This window comes from Takifugu flavidus, unplaced genomic scaffold (genome assembly GCF_003711565.1).
Source record: "Takifugu flavidus isolate HTHZ2018 unplaced genomic scaffold, ASM371156v2 ctg446, whole genome shotgun sequence".
Classification (NCBI taxonomy): domain Eukaryota; kingdom Metazoa; phylum Chordata; class Actinopteri; order Tetraodontiformes; family Tetraodontidae; genus Takifugu; species Takifugu flavidus.
In genome coordinates, this window is record NW_026622065.1 from 10,785 (window position 1) to 32,831 (window position 22,047).

The 22,047-nt window shown below is 40.5% G+C and overlaps 4 long non-coding RNA genes across 5 annotated transcripts; 3 read left to right on the plus strand and 1 right to left on the minus strand.

Moving 5' to 3' along the window:
• Positions 1-1,343: 1,343 nt before the first annotated feature.
• LOC130520617 (uncharacterized) lies at positions 1,344-2,460 on the plus strand. The gene is made up of 2 exons (XR_008948946.1): positions 1,344-1,944; positions 2,028-2,460. It is a non-coding gene; the product is annotated as an uncharacterized LOC130520617 (long non-coding RNA).
• Positions 2,461-9,201: 6,741 nt separating this feature from the next.
• LOC130520615 (uncharacterized) lies at positions 9,202-10,810 on the minus strand. 2 transcript variants are annotated; one of them, XR_008948944.1, is made up of 3 exons: positions 10,534-10,810; positions 9,638-9,801; positions 9,202-9,467 (listed from the first exon to the last, which is right to left on the minus strand). It is a non-coding gene; the product is annotated as an uncharacterized LOC130520615 (long non-coding RNA). The 2 variants fall into 2 exon arrangements; XR_008948943.1 differs by having other exon boundaries at positions 9,202-9,510.
• A 553-nt stretch (positions 10,811-11,363) lies between these two features.
• On the plus strand, positions 11,364-13,355 carry LOC130520616 (uncharacterized). Its single transcript, XR_008948945.1, has 3 exons — positions 11,364-11,505; positions 11,590-13,013; positions 13,169-13,355. It is a non-coding gene; the product is annotated as an uncharacterized LOC130520616 (long non-coding RNA).
• Positions 13,356-18,834: 5,479 nt separating this feature from the next.
• LOC130520614 (uncharacterized) lies at positions 18,835-20,110 on the plus strand. Its single transcript, XR_008948942.1, has 3 exons — positions 18,835-19,011; positions 19,332-19,823; positions 19,973-20,110. It is a non-coding gene; the product is annotated as an uncharacterized LOC130520614 (long non-coding RNA).
• The last annotated feature ends 1,937 nt before the right edge of the window (positions 20,111-22,047 follow it).

Genomic DNA, 22,047 nt, shown 5'->3' on the forward strand with positions numbered 1-22,047 from the left:
CAGACTGAAAACACTGAATTGCATCTGGATTTGAGAATAAATCTTGATGGTTTCTCCTCAGCAAAACCCCGAGAGCCCCTATGAAAACGTGGCAACAGCAAAAACAGAGCAAGATGATCATCAATACAGCAGACTTCACTTCACCCGACAACACACCGATGATCTCTATGCCGCTCTTTCTCCACTGTCTTCTAACTCTCACCACTGCTGACACTGGAAACAACATTAAAAGACATCTCAATATGCAATAGTTTTGTCTTCATTATAATGGTTGTAGTCCTGTGTTGGGTGTTAACGTAGCTCTTAAAGGTCGTATGTATGTGATGGTTTCAGGTCGGGTCACCACAGCTAAAATGAAATCAGATATTTCTGTCCTTGACCTTCTGGCTCACTGCAGCAACTTTGTAATAAAATGTAAAGGATAAGATCATGGAAAATCTATAAAAATGCATGACACTGATGTTTCACTAGAGGTCCTTTTTAAACCACAAATAATAGCAGGAAGTGGAGATTTGAAAGTACATGCCAACTTTACAAAGTTCTCTTCCTGTTTTAGCAGATGTGTGTTGAGTTCATAAGAAGAGCGTCAGTGACATAGATCATACTTGTATGTTTTTACTTTGTTGCCGTTAAAGGTAGTTTCATATTAATCTTAAAACACATTTTAAGTTGAAAACAGCAATGTTTGCAACAAAACTTGTATTTGGCGTTGTTGGTTTCATCCTCAACTCAGGTAGGAATAATTCTTTTTTGCGTTTGTTAGAGAGAATCTATGTTTGATACTTTGTGAGTTGGAGTTTAGTTAACATCAAAAGCATCATAAGCTTGTAAAACCTCCTGTGGTGTTTGATGACAAAACTAACAGTGCATGAAGTTAATGGTGAGCCTCCAGGTTTTCACTTGTGCTTCTCTCTGCTGAAGGGGTTCTGGGGAAGGCAGCCAGCATCTGTGCCTTAAAGGTACTTCATTGAATCTGTCCTGCTCAGCTGAACATTCTACAATCCCAAAATGGTTCAAGCTGGATGGACCCAAATGGACAGAAGTGTTGGTAAATGGAAGTAGATTAAAACACCAGATATCTAAAGATACCCACCCGACTTTATCAGTCACGGGTTTAACAAAGGACGACAAAACCTCTTACTGCTGCAATGAGAAACCAGAAAACTGCCATGAAGACCACATTCAGCTCACTGTGGCCTGAACATAGAAACAAGATAAAGTTTTGATGTGGTTTTATCATAAATCCTTACTGTTGAAGTTAAATAAAAGTTATCTTTAATAGGAAATGTGCTAACTTTCATGTAAATTAGTGCTGAAATTTTAGCATGAATGTGTGGAAAACAGCAGAGGCAAAAAATGTTGATCATTTCTACAGTTTTGTGAATCACTTTACATGATAAAGTGCTTTCCTGTCTGAAACATGTGTGAAAATATCTGTTTTCTGCATTTGAATCAGACATAAAAGTCAAGATCAGTCCATCTACAGAGGTGACAGAAGGTGATCGAGTCAAACTGACCTGCAGCACCAGCTGTCCTCTGACCAACAACAAGAACTACATCTGGTACCTGAATGATCAACTTCTACAGCTGCCAGAGCACCAAAACAAACACCTGGTTCTGGATGTAGTCACACCTCAGCATGCAGGAAACTACTCCTGTGCTGTGAACACTCAGAGAGATGTTAGATCTCCTGAAAAGACAGTCAGAGTTCAGAGTTCCTCATTAAAATGGACCCTGGCGGCAGCTGCAGGAGTTGGTTCTGCTCTCCTGGTCTTCACCTCACTTGTCATCTGTTGCATCAGGTGAAGAACAGAACCTGACGTAAACTGAGTTAATCACATAACACACATCAAATGTGACTGGTATCACAAGGGGTTGTTTTTTAACATTCATTTCAGAGGAAAGGGAAAGTTGAGCCAGAATACTGTCCTCAAGTTGGAGGAGGTAAGTGGCCCGATGCCCTTAACTATAACCATCTTCCTAAAACAAACATAACACCAACATTCGGTGTCTTGCCTCATTGTCAGGTAAACCACGGTCCTGTGCATGAGGAAATCACAGATCAACCCACGGAGGAGAATGGCATTTACTACAGCAGCATACGTTTCCCCCAGACTGATGTGGATCCTCTTGACAGCATGGTCCAACCTCATCAGCACTAAGAGGAACAGCACATCCCTTATGCTGTTGTCTGTCTGAGGAACCGCTGCACATGAACAAGCATCTTATAGTGTAATTTCTGATTCCTCCAAGTATTTATACAATTAATCATCTTAGTCTTTAGTCTGAGACCATAACGTTGGTGGGACCACGACTGATCATCGTCCCCAGTTTGTGGATTCCTGCTGATTAAGACAGAACTAAAACTGCAACTTATTCACTGATAGAAGATGGGATAAAATTAAGCAGATGTGCTTCATATACACTTACATTAAATTGATCATTTAGTAAGGACCTGAACAGGCTTTATCCTGCATTTTAGACAGTTTTTCACAGTTATATAGATGCAATAATATAATAATATAATAATAATAATAATACAGCATAGGCTCTGTGAAGTGAACTTACCTGAATGGATCATCACCCGTGATGCTCTGCAGTTTTGAGCTGCTGTGTAGTAGCAGCCTACTATTAAACTCTTCAATATGTGAAGGAACTGTTAGGTTCAAACACGAGAAACACAAATGAGGCAAAGACAACAGTTTGAATTTTACTTGCAAGGAGAACGGGGAGATGTGCTCAGTTACAGATCTCCAACACGTCCTGACGCACACCTCCCGCCATCCTTCTTTTATTGAAATTAGGAGGTTCCTCGTTACAGAAGTCAAATGTGTCTAAGGGAGGGGGAAAACACAAGATAGCAGGTCTCAAACAGAGCAAGAGACTGTAAATCATAATGGTGAGATTATACGTAGGCCTTCACTGATTTGATTAGCTTAGCTCACAAACAGCACATTCTTCTATATCAGACAGATTAAGAGAACATCTCCTGTGTCAGGCTCTGCAGCTCTGTCTCCAGTCAATGCCACTTCTCCAACAGCCGCCGCATTTCTGTCGCCCTTGATCAGAGAAGTTCAAGTTGACATATCAAGCATCATGAACATTAAGCATTAGCAAATAACAGGAAACATTAAGTAATGTGAAACAATATAAGAATATAACAAGGCAAAAGCAAATAAGAGATAACTTTAACATAATGGATCTAACATTTCCCTCCTGTTTATCACATTTTGCTTCAATTCTCAGTCATTTAACAATCTCTTCCAATAGATTTTCGGTTGCAAAGTCCTGTTTATGAACACAAATACATTTACACTCAGGGGAAAATTAGCTCAATTCCCTCATAGTCTTCAGAGTCTGTAGTCAAATCCGGTTCTTGTCTGCTGATTAAGGGATACAACTCGGCCATTCGGTTTTCCATGGGAGCGATAGCTGTGGTGATAAGGCGGTTAATAAGAGAACGCAGGCAGGGAATACATACATAACAACATCCACACAAGGTAAGGATTGCAGCAAAAACAGCTACAGAAATTAGAATAGATGTAACCAATGTCTTATACTTCCCAAACACATTCATCCATTCGTCCCACATCGCGGTCTTTGCTCCTGAGTGCTTTCATCTTGTTGTTCAGGGTGCGAAGGCCTTCTATGGCCAGTGTGAGACTCCTATCTGACGCAGTGTTGTTAGGAATGAAGGTGCAACATTGATCTCCGAACACAGCACACACACCACCTTTCTCAGCTAACAACATATCCACTGCGATCCTGTTCTGGAATGCCATAAGGGAAGTGGCCGACATTTGGCTATGAACAGCCTCAAAACCGCTCTGAGTCCAATTTCCTAAACGTTGAACATTGTAATGGATGTAGTTGATCCTGTCTACATTCTTATTTATTGTACACCACCAACAAATAGAAGATTCAAAACCAGCAGCTACTTGATCCACTAATTTATACTCATCTGGAACACTGCGTGGAACACTGATAGCATCAATATACGTAGGAACATTTTCAGATTACCATGCAGATCTTTTATTGCGACGTCACTGTTCAGGCATAAATCCATGCCTGTGAGTGACTAATTGATCAGCCGACGTAGGGAACACAGAAATTAGCATAAGAAGTGTTTTTAAGCACATAGTCCTGTAGCTCTCATAGGCAATGTATCAAACAGTCTCTCATCCCCACACCACCACCAGAAATAAAATAAATAACAGAGACACAACTTCAGAACACTATAATGCATGCATGAACAGCAGGGTGCAACAAATGAACTTTCCAACAGACAAAAAACATACATCATTTTACAGTAAGAACAGTTTTTCGTTTTGCATTGAAAATTGTATCAAAACTACTTTCAGAACGAACAAGCTATTAAGGAGGTGTTAAAGAAGTGAAGCTGAAATAATGGAGCTGTTGAGCTTCAGGTGAATGAAAAGCTTACAGGTCAAATACAGCGTAAGAGCTGACCTGCTGTTGCCACATTGGTCCTTTAGGTTGTTATTTGCACTTCGCTTGTCATGCCGTATTTTGGTAACATTCAATCTTAAACCTGGGGGTTTCCAGAGGTATCATACAAATAAAAACACGCATATGAAGAAAAAGCACACTCCCAACATTTAATTGCATTCTGTAGCCACTTGGGAGTCATTTGAACTTACTTTGTATAACTATTGTGATTGTCAGGAATACTATGATTACAGTTAGCACCGAGGCTAATATGCTACAGCATCAGCCAATCCTCTGTATTTCCCTTTTTTTTTTTTTCCTAAAAATTATCTTTTGTTTATTTTACCCGCTGCTGTCCTTGTGATGTTTATGAAATCGGTACACTATTTATGGACCATAACCTGTTGAAGTAGCCTCCCTAAGTGAGTCGGCGGCTCTGAAACCTTCACTGACTTTCGGGTCTACCCAGACTCTATTCGTCTAAGTCCACGCTATTATCAGACGTTGCATCACCTTCCTGTTTGGAGTTTTCAACAGAAATGACCTTCTTGCAATGACTGAGGTGTACCCAGTTGATCTTTCAGCTATTTTAGCAGCAGTAGGTGTAGACAAAAGAACTTGGTCAGGTCCTTCCCACTTAGGAGAATACCAGTGTTTTTTTTGTTTGTTTTTTTTACGCTTCTCACTAGGACCCAGTCTCCTGGCTCCACCGGTTGGAATTTCTGTCGGGAGACAGAGGTCTCATGACCTTGCTTTTGTTTTTCTAACATTCTTCTCATGTAATCAGCTAGATTAGACTCATCATTTGTCTCCTAGTAGTTTTTGAACTGAGGAAGCCTGTACGGTCTTCCAAATAAGATCTCATAAGGAGTTAGGCCTGCGGTGCTTGTAATGTTTATATAGAGCTTAGCCAAATCAACACATTGTGTCCACGGTCTCCCCGTCTCTTCCATGCATTTCTTCAGTCTGTTTTTAATAGTGCCATTAGTTCTTTCAACTAAGCCTGCGCTCTGAGGATGATAGGAGCAATGGTGTTTTAAATCAATATGACACATAACACTGATCTTTTTAACAACTTGATTTACAAAATGAGTACCATTATCACAGTAAATTTTTTCTGGGATACCATATCTGGGTATGATATCTTTGCAGAGTGCTTTAGCAACTGTTAGCGCATCTGGGTTTTTTGTTGGAAATAGTTCTATCCATTTTGAAAATGCATCTATTATGACTAGACAGTATTTCTTCCCTTCACTTTTATTTAATTCTATGAAGTCCATATGTATAGTTTGGAATGGATATTGGGGAGCAGGAAATTTTCCTCTCCTGGGTCTCAGATTTCCCTGTGAATTGTGTTTCGCACACGTCAGACATGTTCTACAAAAATTTTTTGAATAAGAATTAAATCCATAGGTTGTATAAAGCTGCTGTATCTGTCCTACCGTCCCTCCTGTTGAGACATGTGTTACACCATGGCTCAATATAGCAGCATATTTACACAGATTTTCTGGTAGGATAGATTTTCCTGCTGGTTATACATAGATTCTTCTTTTAAGGTTGCTCATTTTTCTTTGATGAGCCGTCTACAAACAAAAATGCTCCAGCTTTTAAAGGTTGATCTAAATCACTTCTACTTTTTGCAGTTTGTTCAGCTAATTCTTGGCAGTCATGTGGTTGTCATCTGTTTTGTGCCTTTCCTATGTCTTTCCTATGGCTATATCTCTCAACTTACTTTGTTCCATCTATGTGTCTCTCAACTTACTTTGTTTTCTTATGAGGCAAAATAATAAAACACAGGACTAGCAGAGTTCTCCTATCAACTCTTTCAATGGCTTAGTCCTCCATTCACACACAAACACAATTTCCTATTTTCTTAACTTAATTATGGCTAAGTTATAACCTACTTAATTAATGGCTAAGTATAAACAACACTATCGAAGCACTCGTTTCCACAGCCATAGATGTTGTGATTACAGCTTTCACACAGTGTGGAAGAGCACATGCTACAGGGTCAAGTTTAGACGAGAAATATGCTATTGGTTTCATTTTAGTCCCACATTGTTGAGCTAAGACCGAGGTCATAAAATGTCCTTTGCAATCAACCATCTGAACCAAAGGTTTGCTGTAATCTAAGGCTAAAGCTAAAGCTGTGCTCGACACTAAAGCTTCTTCATGTCACGGAAGGCCTTTGCTGCGTTTTCAGTCCATTTTAGTGAAGAAGTCATTTTTAAATCTTCTTCATACATCATTTTTTGCAACGGTGCTGTAATTTCAGCATGATTTGGCACCCAGTTGCGGCAATAATTAGTTAGTCCTAAAAAGGACATCATTTGCTTTTTAGTTTGTGGTTTTGGAGCTTGCAAAATAGCTGTTTTACGGCCTTCTATGATAGTTCTTCCTCCTGCACTCAGGTTGTGACCCAAGTACTTTACTTCAGTTTTGCACAGCTGTAGTTTACTTTTGCTTACTTTATGGCCTTCTTCTGCTAAATGTTTAAGAAGTGCTATGGTGTCTATTTACATGCTTCTAAGGTTTCAGATGCTAATAAAACATCATCTACATAAATCAATACTTGACTCCCATTGGGAGGGTGGAATTTAGCCATACTTGCTGTCATCATCTGAGAATAAATAGTTGGGCTTTCACAATAACCTTGGGGTAATCTGGTGTAAGTGTAACATTTGCCTTCATATGTGAATGCAAACCAAAACTGACTGTCTTTATCAACAGGTACAGAGAAAAAGGCTTTGCTGATATCAACTACAGTAAAAACTTTAGCTTTCGGATCTAAAGAATTCAGGAGCGTATATGGATCTGGAACGCAGGAGCTCTCTGTATTACTGCATCATACGGCTTGTAAGTCCTGAACCATGCGCCATCCTGCAGATGGAGTTTGTTTCTTTACTGGAAAAATGGGACTATTACATGGTGAATCATCACATTTAACGAGAACTCCTGCTGTGATTAGATCATGTATTACAGGTTTGATGCCCTCACGAGCATCCGTTTTTAATGGATATTGCCTCACACGAGGCCCGTACTCGCTTTTAGGTCTAATTTGTACTGGTAATACTCCTTTAATTAATCCTACATCAGAGGGTCCTGCTGACCACAATTTAGTGGGTATTTCTTCAAGCCAATCTTCTTCTTCCTGTGTCAAAAGGACATCAGCCATGATTTCATCTTGTAGAATATCATCGTCGTTCATAGCGGATCATGTCACCGTTGTTGTCATCATGCAGTCCGCTGTTTGCTCTGAAAACTTTAGTCATTCTGGCTTGATACTCTTCGAAAAGCTCATCCTCTCTTTGTTAACACGGTTAATTTCCATAATTGCTCTCTTAGCGAAACAATTTCGAGTTCTTAATACAAGAGCATTGACTCTGTTTGTCAATTCACCATCATCATGTTTTAGCACCTCATTATTTTGTTTTGGATTCCAGTCTCCTCTTACATGAGTCCAGTTAGAACCCAGAGCTGTCATCCAGATCTGTTGAACCTCTGCACCATTAAGGTGATAGGCTCTTCTCACATTTTCCATACCCTCTATAAAGAGTTCTATGTCTTCCTTATGGGAAGGCACTCCTTCTATGGCTTTTTTAACATCCTCCATTGTCCAAGTTCTATAGACTAGCATTACAGGTTGGTTCGTTTCAGCATTTGGATTAGCTACTTCAATCATGGGGTACATATCTTCCATTGGAGGAATGCTCGTTTCACTTAGATTATTCAATTTTGGGACTGCTGGAGTCAGTGCTTGTCCTAATGTCTTTGACCACGCATACCCATGGGGGTGCGCTGAGCGTGTAATTCTAAGTGTATCAGTGGGTGGAGGTCTAATGTTCTGTGGTGTGTATATGTTGGTGGCAATGCACACGATTCACGAAGGTCAGGATACAAGCCTCCCACCCCTGCTGCTCTCTGTTCTACATCCGCTTCCCCTTTCTCTGCCGACTTATCTGTTGCCTGCTCTGTCTGTCTGTGCGCGCGTCTGCTCACTGCGCCTGTCTCATCATCCTCTTTCCTGTGAAACATTAACTGTTTGTTCTCAACCTCGTCCTTTCCCTCCTTTGCCTCCATTTTCGACTTACTTTGTCCCTTCTCTCTCCTTAACGCCAACTGTAGCCAAAACTCAGTATCCTCATAACCGCATTTTTTCATCTTTTTCGGATTATTTTTAGTTCGCTCTTTTATTTCATCTTGTAGGGCTGTTATTTGTTGTGAATTTAGCTGTCCTTTGAACCCATAATCAGTTATCCACTTGTCTAAATACGCGAGTTTCTTTGGATTTTGTCCGTCGATGAATTTCCAATCCTTACACCGCAATTCATCTCTGGGCCTTTGTTTGCTTTTACTTGTCCCCATTTTTGGAGGATTGGATTTTTTCTTTTAGCTCTACCTTTTCTATCTGCTTTTTATTATGATTAATTTTATTATTTTTATTTTATGAGTTAGCCTTATCCTAATCCTAATCACACACACACACACTTTTGAATTCAAGACATGCTCACCACTGTTGTCTTTCCTCCTGGAATTCCGTCAACCGTCAGGGTCCAATCAGTGAGCTGAAGCCCAGTCCCGGAAAGGGTATCATAGGTGGCTTTGAGGCGGCCTGCCGTGGCCACGGTCTTTCCTGAGGTTCAGCCTCACCCACTGGACCCTTCAGGTGTGTTGGAATCCGGCTCGAAGGACCAAAATGTTAGGTTCAAACAACCTGAAACACGAGAAACACAAATGAGGCAAAGACAACAGTTTGAAATTTACTTGCAAGGAGAACGGAGAGATGTGCTCAGTTACAGATCTCCAACACGTTCTGACACACACCTCCCGCCATCCTTCTTTTATTGAAATGAGAAGGTCCCTAGTTACAGAAGTCCTTCACTGATTTGATTAGCTTATCTCGCAAACAGCACATTCTTCTATATCAGACAGATTAAGAGAACAGCTCCTGGGTCCGGCCCTGCAGCTCTGTCTCCAGTCAATGCCACTTCTCCAACAGCCGCCGCATTTCTGTCGCCCTTGACCAGAGAAATTCGAGGTGACATACCAAGCATCACGAACCTTAAGCATTAGCAAATAATAAGAAGCATTAAGTAATGAGAGACACTATGGCAAGAATAAGGAATATAACAAGGCAAAAGCAAATAAGAGATAACTTTAACATAATGGATCTAACAGACAGCCTTACCTCCTCAGAGGAAAACAGTGCAGGCCATCTCTCCTGGATCTCAGATACCATAGGTTGACACTCCACGACCTCTCTCAGCCTGAGGGAAAATGTCAGCGCCATCTTCTGCTGGATGACTGTCATGTTCTTTTGTTTCTTCTTCATTTCATCGACCAGAGCAATAACTATGAAAAAATTAATACTATCTGTAATTTGACATCAACAACACACAATTATTCCTCAAATATTCTGTCTCCTTCCCCATTATGTAAAAAGCTCTGAAAATGTAGCAATCTTATAACAGAGCATGAAGCACAACTTTAATTTGTATGTAACAGTTAACTTACAGTAATTAAGGACATTAGACAGTGTCACACCAGCTGTCAAACTGTCAGGTTAGCTTTATACATTACTGTAAAGTAACAGTGCAGCACCGGATAAACGGTGTCTATTGAACAAAAGAAAAACAACGTTAGCTAATAAGCAAGTTACTGACATCAGCGTCGTATAATTGGCGCACATGTCTGCCATACACCGACCCATGAAAGCGTGTGCATGAGGACGCCTGCCTGCACCCGCGTAGCTTACATGGGCGGGAGTTTGTTGGTCATGTTAACATCATGTCTCCACACAAGGATAACATTAAAACCGATTACAAAACGAGTAATAAGCTAATAAGCTTTACCACGGCCGACGTGCAGTAAAGATGAGATACCGTCATTTAGTGATGAAAGTCTGTATCTGAATTTCAGACGTGATTAACATTAAACAGTATTAAACATTACTTTTTGCGGGGGTCGAACGAGCTGGGCCGATGCTCTGTAATAAAACCTTAGCATAGAAGTAGGTGAAGGGCTGGAAATGTCGTTAGGCGCTTGTAGAAAACGCTAACAACATACTTAAGCTAATTAGCTTACCTGCTAGGGCAAAATGGTCGTCAGCTCCCGCTTCTGTCCAGAAAATGTCCAAGCACTACTTTGGCCACGTTTGGTCAAGTTTTCTTGGGGGGGGGTTCAGTACAGAAAATGTCTACTGACCATCATCACACGTCTCAGGTCTGCTCAGGTTCAGTAGAAGGTCCGTTTGGTCGTCAGCGAATTCAAACTTGTTCAGGCCATGTGCGCATGCGCACATCAGTCATCTATGGGGTTTCCCACTGGTTCCCAACTTAACTCAAAAAATCTACTCAAAAGTTGATAATCTTTATTGTGCTGCTTATAAAATCTTAGTTAGGACAACAATGAGAGAAATGTGTTGGGCACACAAGTTTTTGTAGGTTGTAAATGGAAAGCTTTATTTCTCAGTCAGTTTAATTTGAAAACTTTAATTAAATCAACAATTACTAGTTATCGTTTTTTACAGTGGTACGGTCAAGACGGGAAGCTCTTTATGCATCACTCTGTTTTACTGTTCTCACCCAGAGGTGAGACCTTCTCACAGAAGGTGATCGAGTCAAACTGACCTGCAGCACCAGCTGTCCTCTGACCAACAACAAGAACTACATCTGGTACCTGAATGATCAACTTCTACAGCTGCCAGAGCACCAAAACAAACACCTGGTTCTGGATGCGGTCACAACTCAGCATGCAGGAAACTACTCCTGTGCTGTGAACACTCAGAGAGATGTTAGATCTCCTGAAAAGACACTCAGAGTTCAGAGTTCCTCATTAAAATGGACCCTGGCGGCAGCTGCAGGAGTTGGTGCTGCTCTCCTGGTCTTCACCTCACTTGTCATCTGTTGCATCAGGTGAAGAACAGAACCTGATGTAAACTGAGTTAATCACATAACACACATCAAATGTGACTGGTATCACAAGTGGGGTTTTTTTAACATTCATTTCAGAGGAAAGGGAAAGTTGAGCCAGAATACTGTCCTCAAGTTGGAGGAGGTAAGTGGCCCGATGCTCCTTAACCATAACCATCTTCCTAAAACAAACATAACACCAACATTCGGTGTCTTGCCTCATTGTCAGGTAAATCACGGTCCTGTGTATGAGGAAATCACAGATCAACCCACGGAGGAGAATGGCATTTACTCCAGCAGCATACGTTTCCCCCAGACTGATGTGGATCCTCTTGACAGCATGGTCCAACCTCATCAGCACCAAGAGGAACAGCACATCCCTTATGCTGTTGTCTGTCTGAGGAACCGCTGCACATGAACAAGCATCTTATAGTGTAATTTCTGATTCCTCCAAGTATTTATACAATTAATCATCTTAGTCTTTAGTCTGAGACCATAACGTTGGTGGGACCACGATCAGACAGGGGCTGATCATCGTCCCCAGTTTGTGGATTCCTGCTGATTAAGACAGAAATAAAACTGCAACTTATTCACTGATAGAAGATGGGATAAAATTAAGCAGATGTGCTTCATATACACTTACATAAAATTGATCATTTAGTTAGGACCTGAACAGGCTTTATCCTGCATTTTAGACAGTTTTTCACAGTTATATAGATGCAATCATAATAATAATAATAATTATTATTATTATTATAATAATAATAATAATACAGTATAGGCTCTGTGAAGTGAACTTACCTGAATGGATCATCACCCATGATGCTCTGCAGTTTTGACCTGCTGTGTAGTAGCAGCCTACTATTAAACTCTTCAATATGTGAAGGAAGACAAAGAAAATATTAATTGTATTGTGTACATGTAGCATGGACGAATTACATTGATCATTTTGTACACCGCCATTTTGTAAATCCTACCCTTCGAAAGGTGCACTGACGCAAACACTTGGTTAAAAAGTAGTTTATTTGCAATAATACTCCGTCGCGACATTACCGCACACACGTAAACCTTAGTCATCTGCTGTTATTGACATATTTCTGAAGCGCCAAATTCCTTCAATTGATTTTTAGGGCATGCTAACAAAACAGGAAAATGCCAACCTACACTAGCCACCCTATGTAACCATACATGCCCCAAATTATTTTATTTGTATATGTATATATTTTTTAATCGAACTACAATGCTTGGTGTTTGTGTTTAATAAACAATATGAGAAACGAAACGGCTGTGTCGATGACGAGGCACTTGTTACCAATAGGCTAATGCCATTTCCGTTTTTTTTCTCTTTTGTAACACTGTACATGTAATAGTTGTTATTAAATGTTGAAAACTCTCCTGAAAAGACACTCAGAGTTCAGAGTTCCTCATTAAAATGGACCCTGACAGCAGCTGCAGGAGTTGGTGCTGCTCTCCTGGTCTTCACCTCACTTGTCATCATCTGGATTATGTGGGTGAAAATGGTCACTGTTAAATCAAGAACTGTTTCATTTGTATTATATTGTATATTAACTCAGCACTTTTTGGTTGAAAATCAGAAAAAGCAAGTTTTCCAATCAACATTCTGGACCTGGGATGTCAGACAACATTGAGATGGTAAATATAATATACCGGTAGTGTTCGATAAATATTTCAAGTTATCACTGAAGACCCCTCCCTCACGTGTTTCTAATTGTATCACAAGTGACTTCAGACTGAAAACACTGAATTGCATCTGGATTTGAGAATAAATCTTGGTTGTTTCTCCTCAGCAAAACCCTGAGAGCCACTATGAAAACGTGGCAACAGCAAAAACAGAGCAAGATGATCATCAATACAGCAGACTTCACTTCACCCGACAACACACCGATGATCTCTATGCCGCTCTTTCTCCACTGTCTTCTAACTCTCACCACTGCTGACACTGGAAACAACATTAAAAGACATCTAAATATGCAATAGTTTTGTCTTCATTATAATGGTTGTAGTCCTGTGTTGGTGTTACGATCCCAGTTACGTGGTTTAGTTCGCTTTTACTGTGCGCTCTGCGCACCTTTGCGCGTTTGGTTCCGTTTTGTCCCGCCCCCGTGATTTGAGTTTCTCTGTGTCAATAGGTGCTGCGCCATGGTCTGTGATTGGCTGGTTCGAGATTGGCGTCCTTTTAAAAACCCTGGGGTGCCACCCAACGAATCCTTCTGGCTCCGTTTTCGTTCTATTTCGTGACTCGGCACGTCAGCGCTACCAGTTTCCACTTCGTTTTGTGATACGCAGTCCGTCGGTTGCAGTTCGCCTGCTTCTGTGGAGAAGCCACTTTATCTACTTTTGTAATGTTTGCCATGCAACGTGCCTTTAACTATTGATTAGACCTCTATAATTTAAGTGCTCACTTATTTTTGTATCAACCCCACTTTTGCCATTAAATCTATAATTCACTTATTGATCTTGCGTTATTCCTCGTGCCACCTTCACTTTTCCCTGGTTCACAATTCCATACCCTAGACTGGAACGTGACAGTTGGGTGTTAACGCAGCTCTTAAAGCTCGTATGTATGTGATGGTTTCAGGCCGGGTCACCACAGCTAAAATGAAATCAGATATTTCTGTCCTTGACCTTCTAGCTCACTGCAGCAACTTTGTAATAAAATTGAAGGTACATGCCGACTTTACACCACTGCTGACACTGGAAACAACATTAAAAGACATCTAAATAAGCAATAGTTTTGTCTTCATTATAATGGTTGTAGTCCTGTGTTGGGTGTTAACGCAGCTCTTAAAGGTCGTATGTATGTGATGGTTTCAGGTCGGGTCACCACAGCTAAAATGAAATCAGATATTTCTGTCCTTGACCTTCTAGGTCACTACAGCACTTTGAAATAAAATGTAAAATACAAGATCATGGAAAATCTATAAAAATGCATGACACAGATGCTTCACTAGAGGTCCTTTTTAAACCACAAATAATAGCAGGAAGTGGAGATTTGAAAGTACATGCCGACTTTACAAAGTTCTCTGATACTTGATACTTTGTGAGTTGGCGTTTAGTTAACATCAAAAGCATCATAAGCTTGTAAAACCTCCTGTGGTGTTTGATGACAAACTAAACGTGCATGAAGTTAATGGTGAGCCTCCAGGTTTTCACTTGTGCTTCTCTCTGCTGAAGGGGTTCTGGGGAAAGGCAGCCACATCTGTGCCTTAAAAGGTACTTCATTGAATCTTTCCTGCTCAGCTGAACATTCTACAATCCCAAAATGGTTCAAGCTGGATGGAACCACGTGGACAGAAGTGTTGGTAAATGGAAGTAGACTAAAACACCAGATATCTAAAGATACCCATCCGACTTTATAAGTCACGGTTTGACAAAGGACGACAAAACCTCTTACTGCTGCAATGAGAAACCAGAAAACTGCGATAAAGACCCCATTCAGCTCACTGTTACAGGTAAACTTGATGACTGACTAACTTTAAAGAGAAAGGGACGAGTTTGTGCTAATTCTCTGTATCTTTCTCTTCATCTCAGCCCTGCAGGTGAAGGTGTTTCCCACCACAGACGGACAGACGGTAACACTGATGTGCAGCACCGCCTGTACGCTGACTGACAGACCTGCTGCCTACATCTGGTACAGGAACTCAGAGCTTCTCTATCAAGACAGGTCTCCATGGTACCAGGAGATGGTCACCAGTGACATGATACTCCTGTGCCATCAAAGGCTACGAGGCTCTCAGAGCTCCTGCAGTCACAGTGGGTCAGTTATGTTTCGCTGGCGTTTCAACCACCAAAGTAATCCTGCAGTTTATTTAATCTGAACTTAATCCAGCAACCAGTTCTCTCTCCACCCAGAGTCGGTCTCCTCTACCTGCTTTACGGTGTCCACAATGATGGGAGAATGTGTTTGTACAACCACACTTCAGTGAAAGGACCCTGCAACATCACGTACCCCACAGGTTCACTTTCTTCATCACTCACAATCAATCCTCTCACAACACTGATCCTTTCATCATTTTACTCTTCATTTGTTTGTGTTTTGTTACTTTTACGTAGTTCCCATTTACAGTACCCTCGCTTCCATTATCACAGGTTTTCTTCAGTTTATATGTGATATCTGTATTTTTCTACTTTTAACCATGATTCTATGTTTACCATCTTCACTCAGAAATATATGTTGAAAAGACTCCAAGGAAGGATCATGTCAAACTGAGCTGTAACACCAGCTGTCCTCCCACAACCACTCAATGGTACAAGAACGGAAAAATGCATATAGAGCCATTACAACCGATACCCAACACTTCTCAAGAGAACTTCCTGTGTGCTTTCAGTGGTGTCAAGGAGCTGCAGTCTGATGAAGTCTGTGAGTATCACCAAACCTGTGGCCTGAACATAGAACAAGATAAAGTTTTGATGTGGTTTTATCATAAATCCTTACTGTTAAAAATATGTAAATATGAATTTGAGATGCAACAGTCAGAAAAAAACATAATTAAAGAATCCACTCAAAAATGTCAAGGTTTAAAGTGAATTTCCTTTGAGTTTCATCAAAACTGACACCGTATTTGCTTTCATCTGTCAGGTGCTGCTGACAAATCCTGCCTGACTGTGAATTATATAAAAAAGAGAATCTGTGCTTTGGAAGGTTCCTCAGTAAACATCTCAAGTAAATATTCCAGTTCAAAATACACAAAATCCAAGGCTAAACACTGGTCTAGAATGATCTGGAATGGTGAGAAGGAGGAGAGAATGAATGTATTGAAAACTGATCATTTTACATATCATGAGGACCAAGAGAAGCATTAACAACACACTGTCAATTAAATCTGTGAAGCAAAGTGACTCAGCAGAATACAGATTCAGGCACCAAGATGACAAAACAAGTCAGAAACCTGGAACTGTTCTGATTGTTACAGGTAAATCTGGATCTTAAAATATAAAACAAGCTTAAATCGAGAGAGCTTTGTATCTGAGCCACATCAAAATACAAGATTTTCTCATTTTGCCATCCAATAAGTAAATAGTTCGAATCAAATTGAAGTTAAATAAAAGTTATCTTTCATAGGAAATGTGCTAACTTTCATGTAAATTAGTGCTGAAATTTTAGCATGAATGTGTGGAAAACAGCAGAGGCAAAAAATGTTGATCATTTCTACAGTTTTGTGAATCACTTTACATGATAAAGTGCTTTCCTGTCTGAAACATGTGTGAAAATATCTGTTTTCTGCATTTGAATCAGACATAAAAGTCAAGATCAGTCCATCTACAGAGGTGACAGAAGGTGATGGAGTCAAACTGACCTGCAGCACCAGCTGTCCTCTGACCAACAACAAGAACTACATCTGGTACCTGAATGATCAACTTCTACAGCTGCCAGAGCACCAAAACAAACACCTGGTTCTGGATGTAGTCACAACTCAGCATGCAGGAAACTACTCCTGTGCTGTGAACACTCAGAGATGCTAGAATAGCAGTTGCCGACCTTACAAAGTTCTCTTCCTGTTTTAACAGATGTGTGTTGAGTTCATAAGAAGAGCGTCAGTAACATACAGTAGATAATACTTGTACGTTTTTACTTTGTTGCCGTTAAAGGCAGTTTCATATTAATCTTAAAACACATTTTAAGTTGAAAACAGCAATGTTTGCAACAAAACTTGTATTTGCCGTTGTTGGTTTCATCATCTCAACTCAGGTAGGAATAATTTTTTTGTGCGTTTGTTAAAAAGAATCTATGTTTGATACTTTGTGAGTTGGAGTTTAGTTAACATCAAAAACATAAGCTTGTAAAACCTCCTGTGGTATTTGATGACAAAACTAACAGTACATGAAGTTAATGGTGAGCCTCCAGGTTTTCACTTGTGCTTCTCTCTGCTGAAGGGGTTCTGGGGAAAGGCAGCCGCATCTGTGCCTTAAAAGGTACTTCATTGAATCTATCCTGCTCAGCTGAACATTCTACAATCCCAAAATGGTTCAAGCTGAATGGAACCAAGTGGACAGAAGTGTTAAATGGAAATGGAAATAGTCTAAAACACCAGATATCTAAAGATACCCACCCGACTTTATCAGTCACGGGTTTAACAAAGGACGACAAAACCTCTTACTGCTGCAATGAGAAACCAGAAACTGCCATGAAGACCACATTCAGCTAACTGTTACAGGTAACCTGATGACTGACTAACTTTAAAGAGAAAGGGACAAGTTTGTGCTAATTCTCTGTATCTTTCTCTTCATCTCAGCCCTGCAGGTGAAGGTGTTTCCCACCACAGACGGACAGACGGTAACACTGATGTGCAGCACCACCTGTACTCTGACTGACAGACCTGCTGCCTACATCTGGTACAGGAACTCAGAGCTTCTCTATCAAGACAGGTCTCCATGGTACCAGGAGATGGTCACAAGTGACAAAACAGTCAGATACTCCTGCGCCATCAAAGGCTACGAGGCTCTCAGAGCTCCTGCAGTCACAGTGGGTCAGTTATGTTCGCTGGCATTTCTACCACCAAAGTAATCCTGCAGTTTATTTAATCTTAATTTAATCCAGCAACCAGTTCTCTCTCCACCCAGAGTGGGTCTCATCTACCTGCTTTACGGTGTCCTACAATGATGGGAGAAGGTGTTTGTACAACCACACTTCAGTGAAAGGACCCTGCTCCATCACGTACCCCACAGGTTCACTTTCTCCATCACTCACAATCAATCCTCTCACAACACTGATCCTTTCATCATTTTACTCTTCAATTGTTTGTGTTTTGTTACTGTAACGTAGTTCCCATTTACAGTCCCCTCACTTCCATTATCACAGGTTTTCTTCAGTTTATATGTGTTATCTGTATTTTTCTACTTTTACTTTTAACCATGATTCTATGTTTACCATCTTCTCTCAGAAATATATGTTGAAAAGACTCCAAGGAAGGATTATGTCAAACTGAGCTGTAAAACCAGCTGGCCAAACACAAACATTCAATGGTACAAGAACAGAGAAATGCTTAAAGACCCATTACAACCAATACCCAACATGTCTCAAGACAACTTCCTGTGTGCTGTCAGTGGTGTCAAGGAGCTGCAGTCTGATGAAGTCTGTGAGTATCACCAAACCTGTGGCCTGAACATAGAAACAAGATAAAGTTTTGATGTGGTTTTATCATAAATCCTTACTGTTAAAAATATGTAAATATGAATTTGAGATGCAACAGTAAGAAAAAAATCATAATTAAAGAATCCACTCAAAAATGTCAAGGTTTAAAGTGAATTTCCTTTGAGTTTCATCAAAACTGACACTGTCTTTGCTTTCATCTGTCAGGTGCTGCTGACAAATCCTGCCTGACTGTGAATTATATAAAAAAGAGAATCTGTGCTTTGGAAGGTTCCTCAGTAAACATCTCAAGTAAATATTCCAGTTCAAGCTACACAAAATCCAAGGCTAAACACTGGTCTAGAATAATCTGGAAAGGTGAGAAGGAGGAGAGAATGAATGTATTGAAAACTGATCATTTTACATATCATGAGGACCAAGAGAAGCAGATTAACACAATGTCAATTAAATCTGTGAAGCAAAATGACTCAGCAGAATACAGATTCAGGCACCAAGATGACAACACAAGTCAGAAACCCGGAACTGTTCTGATTGTTACAGGTAAATCTGGATATTAAAATATAAAACAAGCTTAAATCATCAAGAGAGCTTTGTATCTGAGCCACATCGAAATACAAGATTTTCTCATTTTGCCTTCCAGTAAATAGTTCGAATCAAAACTGAAGTTAAATAAAAGTTATCTTTCATAGGAAATGTGCTAACTTTCATGTAAATTAGTGCTGAAATTTTAGCATGAATGTGTGGAAAACAGCAGAGGCAAAAATTGTTGATCATTTCTACAGTTTTGTGAATCACTTTTACAAATCTTTCTTTTCCTGTCTGAAACGTGTGAAAATATCTGTTTTCTGCATTTGAATCAGACATAAAAGTCAAGATCAGTCCATCTACAGAGGTGACAGAAGGTGATGGAGTCAAACTGACCTGCAGCACCAGCTGTCCTCTGACCAACAACAAGAACTACATCTGGTACCTGAATGATCAACTTCTACAGCTGCCAGAGCACCAAAACAAACACCTGGTTCTGGATGCGGTCACAACTCAGCATGCAGGAAACTACTCCTGTGCTGTGAACACTCAGAGAGATGTTAGATCTCCTGAAAAGACACTCAGAGTTCAGAGTTCCTCATTAAAATGGACCCTGACAGCAGCTGCAGGAGTTCGTGTTGCTCTACTGGTCTTCACCTCACTTGTCATCATCTGGATTATGTGGGTGAAAATGGTCACTGTTAAATCAAGAACTGTTTCATTTGTATTATATTGTATATTAACTCAGCACTTTTTGGTTGAAAATCAGAAAAAGCAAGTTTTCCAATCAACATTCAGGACCTGGGATGTCAGACAATATTGAGATGGTAAATATAATACAGTGTTCGATAAATATTTCAAGTTATCACTGAAGACCCCTCCCTCACGTGTTTCTAATTGTATCACAAGTGACTTCAGACTGAAAACACTGAATTGCATCTGGATTTGAGAATAAATCTTGGTGGTTTCTCCTCAGCAAAACCCTGAGAGCCACTATTAAAACGTGGCAACAGCAAAAACAGAGCAAGATGATCATCAATACAGCAGACTTCACTTCACCCGACAACACACCGATGATCTCTATGCCGCTCTTTCTCCACTGTCTTCTAACTCTGTGACGGGTGCAGTTTGGACCCAAAAGCAGCACTCTGGAAAGCTGGACCGTAGTAATGACTTTTATTAACACACGGGCAAACAGGAACTCAGGCAGACAAGGAAACACTGGAAAGTCCGTTCCGTTCTTCAGGCTCTGGGCCCGCACAAAGTCTATGGTTGCAGGGTCGGGGAGTGGGACGAGCAGCAGCGAAGTCGGGGCCGGGCCGAGAAGTCTAAACCAGGTGAGCAGACAGGAACCAGAGATGCTGAGGCAGAAGTCGTAGTCAGGGGCAGAAAGCAGGTAGGTTGTACGGGGAACAGGCAAGGCAGGCAGAACAAAGACAGGCAGGGTCAGTAACGGGTAATCCAGCAGGGAAACAACGCTGGAAAGTCTCGCATGAAAGCAGAAGAACAATCTGGCACTGAGTGAGTGTGAGGCTGGAGAATATATACACTGGTAGGTGAGCTGATTGATGAGTGAGGGCAGGTGTGTGATCAGTGACTGAGAGCAGGTGTGGTGATCAGTGACTGAGAGCAGGTGTGGTGATCAGAGGGTGTGGTGTGAGCAGGGCAGTGGAAAAGTACTGGGACAGGAGGGAACTGGGGAACAGGGGCTGTGACAAACTCTCACCACTGCTGACACTGGAAACAACATTAAAAGACATCTAAATATGCAATAGTTTTGTCTTCATTATAATGGTTGTAGTCCTGTGTTGGGTGTTAATGCAGCTCTTAAAGCTCGTATGTATGTGATGGTTTCAGGCCGGGTCACCACAGCTAAAATGAAATCAGATATTTCTGTCCTTCATCTTCTAGCTCACTGCAGCAACTTTGTAATAAAATGTAAAGGACAAGATCATGGAAAATCTATAAAAATGCATGACACGTATGTTTTACTAGAGGTCCTTTTTAAACCACAAATAATAGCAGGAGTGGAGATTTTAAGGTACATGCCGACTTTACAAAGTTCTCTTCCTGTTTTAACAGATGTGTGTTGAGTTCATAAATAGAGCGTCGGTGACATAGATCATACTTGTATGTTCTTAGTTTGTTGCCATTAAAGGTACTTCATTGAATCTTTCCTGCTCAGCTGAACATTCTACAATCCCAAAATGGTTCAAGCTGAATGGAACCAATGGACAGAAGTGTTGGTAAATGGAAGTAGCCTAAAACACCAGATATCTAAAGATACCCACCCGACTTTATCAGTCACAGGTTTAACAAAGGACGACAAAACCTCTTACTGCTGCAATGAGAAACCAAAAAACTGCGATAAAGACCACATTCAGCTCACTGTTACAGGTGAGAAGGAGGAGAGAATGATGTATGAAAACTGATCATTTTACATATCATGAGGACCAAGAGAAGCAGATTAACACAATGTCAATTAAATCTGTGAAGCAAAATGACTCAGCAGAATACAGATTCAGGCACCAAGATGGCAACACAAGTCAGAAACCCGGAACTGTTCTGATTGTTACAGGTAAATCTGGATATTAAAATATAAAACAAGCTTAAATCGAGAGAGCTTTGTATCTGAGCCACATCAAAATACAAGATTTTCTCATTTTGCCTTCCTGTAAATAGTTCAAATCAAAACTGAAGTTAAATAAAAGTTATCTTTCATAGGAAATGTGCTAACTTTCATGTAAATTAGTGCTGAAATTTTAGCATGAATGTGTGGAAAACAGCAGAGGCAAAAATTGTTGATCATTTCTACAGTTTTGTGAATCACTTTACATGATAAAGTCCTTTCCTGTCTGAAACATGTGTGAAAATATCTGTTTTCTGCATTTGAATCAGACATAAAAGTCAAGATCAGTCCATCTACAGAGGTGACAGAAGGTGATGGAGTCAAATGACCTGCAGCACCAGCTGTCCTCTGACCAACAACAAGAACTACATCTGGTACCTGAATGATCAACTTCTACAGCTGCCAGAGCACCAAAACAACAC